This window comes from Halichoerus grypus, chromosome 11 (genome assembly GCF_964656455.1).
Source record: "Halichoerus grypus chromosome 11, mHalGry1.hap1.1, whole genome shotgun sequence".
NCBI classification, from domain to species: Eukaryota; Metazoa; Chordata; class Mammalia; order Carnivora; family Phocidae; genus Halichoerus; species Halichoerus grypus.
The window spans coordinates 51,921,801-51,927,841 of record NC_135722.1 but is presented as its reverse complement, the minus strand read 5'-3'; positions in this window follow the sequence as shown (position 1 = coordinate 51,927,841).

Sequence of the window (6,041 nt, the reverse complement as noted above, 5' to 3'; positions counted from 1 at the left end):
CCCGTCACAATGATGGAGATCCTACTAATCCACTCATTTTACAAATGGGAGAACGGAGACACAGAGAGGTTCAGTAACTTGTTCTCCATCAGTAAAAGGTTCTAACCCAGACAGCCTGACTCCCTGGCTCAAGCTCTTAGCCATCATGCCAGAGTGCTGAGCAGGTACGTCACTGCATCTGCCCTGCCTCGGCTCCCACCCTCCAGTCCCTGCACCCTGGAGCTCTGGGAGCTGCCCTGTGGGCCTGCAGGGTCTTGCAGCCCAGGGTACCCCCAGGCTTGGGATAGGGAGAAGCCTAGCAATACCCCCACACCACACAGGACTTCACAATGTACAGAGCCCCCAGCCCGCCTCAGCCGGATGGGGGGAATCTTGAACACCACCGCTTTGACAGGATAACAGGCCTAGAAAGGTGTCCAGGGTAGGTAGAGTCTGAAGCAGAACCCTGGGGACTCCCTCTGTGGGAGGGCCCTAGACCCGGCTGGCCATGCCCCCCTGGGTCCCCCTGCTGATGATGTCCATCCTGCGCTGCCGCCTCCAGGAACCCAGTTCAATGGCTGGGTCGATGCAGCCTTCCGAATGCCCTGGAATTTCCTGTCAGAGGCTCCTGATCTATCTGCCTGACCCCAGGCCCTACCCAAGGCTCTGTGCTCAGGCCGCTAGCAGCGGGGGGTGGAGGCGTCCGTGTGTGTCTTCAGGAAGGACAAAGTAGTCTGGCCCTTCTACCAGGGTAAGAAATCCAGCACGGAGACGAGTGCCTCTTTTTTGGCAGCCCACACAACATCCTTGTTTTGGTTTCTTCTTATTTTTTAATCTCGAAGCTGGGCCCTCAGCACCCTGACTCAGGCGAGTTTCCACCTCCTGAGACGAGAGGGCTTAGGATCTTGGGGAGCACTTAGGATCACCCTTTGGATGGTGGGAGGGGCTATTGCTCTTCTGAGGGGAGAGGCTCCTCTGATAGGGCCTGCTTGGGGAACTGGGACCTGCCCAAGGCCACATCCTGGCCCATGTAACTTCCCCCACACCCCTCCTGCCCGCATCCGGGGACCACCGCAGGGACAGTAAGGATGGGTTCTGTTTCTTGCTGGGCCTTATTTTCCTCATCTGTCAAATGGGGCTAATGGTCCCTGCCTGACCTCCCACCTGAAGCTGTTGTAAGAGTCAGACAACATGAGTATGAAGATTCTTACTCTGGCCCAGTGCCTCTTCACAGAGAGGATGTGGGGGGCCGTGTGTGCGCGTGACAGACACATGTAACAGCTGCCACTCCCGGCTGCTGTCTGCGCATTCACAGGCCGGCCTGGGATTGAGGTCTGGAGAGGACTGATGTGCCGGCGGGCAGAGCTCCGAGGCTTTGTGATTGTGGGTGCGGCTTGCCGAATGGAGCAAATACTGGGAGCATACTTACACGAAAAACGATTCTTTGCTAATCTGGAAATCAAATTTCACTAGGTGTCCTGTGTTTTATCTGGCAACTCTCCTTGGGTGCTCTGGGTGACCCGGTGTGTCCAAGCATGTGTACCCGGGTGGGGCTGGCCGTGCCAGAGACTGAGGTGGCCTGTGGTTGTGCGGAACTGTGACAGGACACCAGTGTGATGGTTTGTGGCTATGACAGTGTCACCAGGAGAAGCCAGAATGTGAGTGACTGCCCGTAAGGCTCTCTGTGACTCCCTCAGGCTCTAGCTGCTCCCTCAGGGCAGGGTCTGGGCTGTTTGCTCAGCGAGGCCCAGCAGGGGCAGAGACCCACCCACGACAAACACTTAGATCCGGCTCCAGGTGGGACTGGGATGCAGAGCCTATTGCCACCTGCAGTCAGACTGTAAAGGACATGTCCTCTCAAGGCCAAGCCAGCCCTGGAGGCCTCAGAGTGCTCTGTCCTGGGCCCTTCCAGTGGGGCCTCTGGAACCACCTCTCAACTCTGCTGCTTCCTGGTGACATCACATAGGTCACTGCCCAATCTTCTAGAACAGTGCCCCCAGGACACTGCCTCGTTGCCCTAGGCAACCTGGGAATTTCTCCACCCAAACTGGCAGGCCAGGTTACCCCTGAGGAGGGGGTGGGGGGAGAAGGGGCCGGGGGGGGCCTTCTCCTCATCTCCCAGAGGGGAGATCGGGGCAGCCATCCGTCTGTCTGACTAGATGGTGAGTAGGAACAAGTCAAGACTTGGTGGCCCCTCATTGTCCAGGACACTGGGGAGGGTGGGGGCCCTGGGCAGAGGCTGAATCTTAAGACAGAGAGAGGATGGTAATTGTACCCACATCCCCCCGCCCCCAGGGTAGTGAAAGGGGTGGCATATAATGGGGAGCAGGGTGGAGCCTTGGGTTAGGAACTGGGAAACCTAGGTTCTTCTCTCTGCTTTGTTCCTGCTAGCTGGGCCTTTGTGTCCCCATCTGTACAGTGAAGGGCTGGGCACAGATGACATCAGTCTGAGGATCTTTAGTTCTGATGGGGACATAGTAGGGGGATTTGAAGGGAGTGTTGGGGACCAGGTCACGGGTGGCTCCAGGCAGGTGCCTGACCTCCGCTCCAATAACTGTCAGGGGGCAGTGGGCAAAGTCTGGTGTGAATCTCCAAATGACCCACTGCCCCATTCTGGGAATCAGAGTCATGAGGTACTAGAGGTCCCCAAATGGGCTCTGACTTGCTTTGTGATTCAGAGGTGTCCCTGTGCCTCTCGCGGCCTTAGCTGTTCTCTCTGTGAGGGGCATGTGTAAGCCCCAGCACCTGCCCAGCGCCCTAGGTAATGATTCCTCACGTTCCCATGACGCCTCTCAGTTTGCTAAGCACCTTCTCCTTCTCATACAAGTTCCTGCCTTCCACAGCCACTCTGACTCCTGCTCGGTGATGCCCCATTCTGGGGCCTGGGACCCAGACAGGAGCCAGACCTGGGCTGTGCCTTGGGGGCCCAAAGAAATACCTCGATCCACCTCTGGTGGAGGGGCCCTATGGCTGGGGCAGGGGACTGCAAGGGTCCAAGCAGGGGGCATGCCTTGCCAACCTTTTCGACTGTTTAATCTTCCATGAGAATCTTAACCACCATCGATCGTATCAAGATGTTACCTTAACAATTTTTGTTGGAAACATGCCATTTTTGGACAGTGTATTCTCTCTACCTCCCCTCCCAGTTATATTTCTGACTATTTGGGGGTGAAACTGCCACACGTACAACTCTTTTCATTGCGATAATTCTCAGAGAGTAGGTATTTTTATTTTATTTTATTTTATTTTATTTTATTTTATTTTATTTATTTATTTAAAAGATTTTATTTATTTATTTGAGAGAGAGAGAGAATGAGAGACAGAGAGCATGAGAGGGGGGAGGGTCAGAGGGAGAAGCAGACTCCCTGCCAAGCAGGGAGCCCGATGCGGGACTCGATCCCGGGACTCCAGGATCATGACCTGAGCCGAAGGCAGTCGCTTAACCAACTGAGCCACCCAGGCGCCCTGGTATTTTTATTTTAGATGAAGAAATAGGCTTAGGGAGACTTGTCACCTGCCCTTGGTCACACAGTTCGGAAACAGGCTTAGAGAGACTTGTCACCTGCCCTTGGTCACACAGCTCGGAAACAGTGTGGCTTGGATTTAAACCCAGGTCCACAGACCCTTCGCACTGCCAGGCTATGGGAAGCAGGGGTGGCCAAGTTCTAGAACTCCTTTCCAGACTCCTCCCCCAGGTCCCCTCTCTCAGCCCTCCTGGGCTCACTGTTCTGCCCTTGAGCAGACAGGGTCCTTCTCTCTTGCTCAGGGGTGTTTGGTGGTCATGTTTGAGAGGCTGTCATAAACCCCTAAGCCAGAGATACCTAAATTTGGGGGGCATGGCGGGGGTGGGGGGACACTTGCAAGGGCAAATGAATGATGAGTAGGATGGGGAATAATTCTGCTCACTCACTGGCTAGCTAGTCTGGCCTAAACCCAGGACCCAGGGTTGAGCCCAGGGCATGGCCATCGAAGCAGGGGTACGAGGCCACTTACTTCTTCTGACCCAAGACCCAAAAGATTCATTCTTGGTTAATCTATGGTTTCTGGCATCTGTACCTCCCTGAGTTTATGAGTCTCTCTCAGACGGGCAGCTCTCTGTCAGTCTGCCCTTACTGCTGTCACCCCAGCCTTATCTCTTTTACCCTGGACTGGGTGATGGGCACGAAAGGTTTACTGCCCTAGTGTTTGCTATCTGCTGAGATGTTATTGGGGCCATAAGAAGACAGGATCCACCAGGCTGCTGTTCCCATCTCTTTTCCTTATGGTAGATCCCAGAGGCAACAGTTCACAAAGTAGGCTCTTGGACTCCTTTTTTGGGTCTCCCACCCGCCTGGCTGTGAGGCTGTCAGATAAAACACTGAGGCCAGGGGAGCGGCAGTGACCTGTCTAGAGTTGGGGTGGACACAGAGGAGGTACCTAGCAGAGAACAATAGCCCCGGCCTCCTGAGCCCGGAGCCAGCTCCCCTGCCACCCACTCCCACACATTTAAAGAATTTGGGTTAGAAGGGGCGGGGGTGATTATATCACTATGCCACCCACATACTGGAGATGGAAGGTGATCACACCTCATGGGGACCTGCAACTCGTTTTACACGATTTACTTTGCAGAATACCCCTTGAGGTCACCTGCCATCACAGCTCCCTGCTCACCCCCCTTCGCTTGTATTCACAAAGTGCTTTGATTCACAAAGTGCTTGGAGCCCTAAGCACTATAGGAAGAAACACCTCTATCTGTGAACCCACGGTCACAACTCATCTTTCTCTAGCACCTTTAAGAAAAGCTATTCCATCCCAGCGCTCTAGGATGGTGAGGCTAGGAAGGAATTCTGATTCCTTCATTCCACAGATGGGAAACTAAGGCCCAGAAAGGATGGAGCTGCCAGAGCAGAGAAAGGAACCCTGGGGTGGGAGGAGGATGAGACCTGGGTACTGGATAGGATGGCTCTGTACTCACTGTGTGACACTGGGCAAGTTAGCTGCCCATCCAGGTGAGCTCCCATGGGCCCTCCCTGCCTCTCTGTGGTCACAGGCCAGTGGCTGGTGTGAGTCAATGCTCAGCCTTGGGCCATCCGCCACACTCATTCCGGCCTGGCCTCAGAGAAGGTGAACTATTGGCCTCAGTTCCTAGGAAGTGGCTGGAGGCAGACCTGGCACTAGGACCCGGGGGGGGGGGGGGGCAGATGTCAGCCTCCCAGGCTGGAGGGGGTGGCTGGAGTGCTGGTGGAGGTAACCCCACTCCCCCCTTGGCTTTGGAGCTCTGGCCAGCTCTGCCCGGGGAGGGACAGGGGAGCCCCAGACTCTGGGGCCAGATATTCTTGAGAGCCCAGTCTAGTCCATGGGAGGTGTGTGGGCAGGTGCTTGGGTGCTCAGGACAGGTGGTGGTGGACAGTGGCCAGAGTCCTGGGCTGGGGGCCCTGGTTAAAGCTCCCAGCTGGGAGTAAGACTGGAGAGATGTTGCCCAAGTCTGGTCAATCTGGGAACCTTGAGGCTAGTGGGTTCGATCAACTTCCCCCCGGGTTTGCGAACCTCACTGGGAAATGGGTTAGAAGTGTGTAGGCTTGGTGTGCCTCGTGGTTGGTGGGGGATGCAAGCTTCGGCATCTCTGAGTTGCTTTTGATTGTGGCGGGGGTGTGTGCCCATGTTTGGGTCTCTGGAGTGTCGTGTGGGGGTGTCTCTGGGATGTCTGGGGACAGCGTGCCTGTGTGTAAGTAGGTTGTTGCGGGGGTGTATAACTGCGCGTATGGGAGGGGGATGGAGAGAAGGGGCTCCTAATTAACTTCCAGAATCCCTCTTCAAGCACCTCAGGGCCCCTCCTCCCAGAATCCACTCTAACTTGGCCCCTTCCCGCCCCGTCCCCAACCCCGGGTTGAGGACTAGTCCTCCCTAGGCCAGGTCCCCTCCCAGGGCGCGCGGGGGCGGGCGCTAGGACCCTGCGGGGCGGGGCGGGGCTCCGAGCTCCGTCAGCTGTAGCTCCACAGCCTGGAAAATACCAAGCCCCGGGGAGCGGAGCCCCCGAGCCCCCGAGCCTAGTCCGGAGGGAGGGAGGGAGGAAGGGAGGGGGC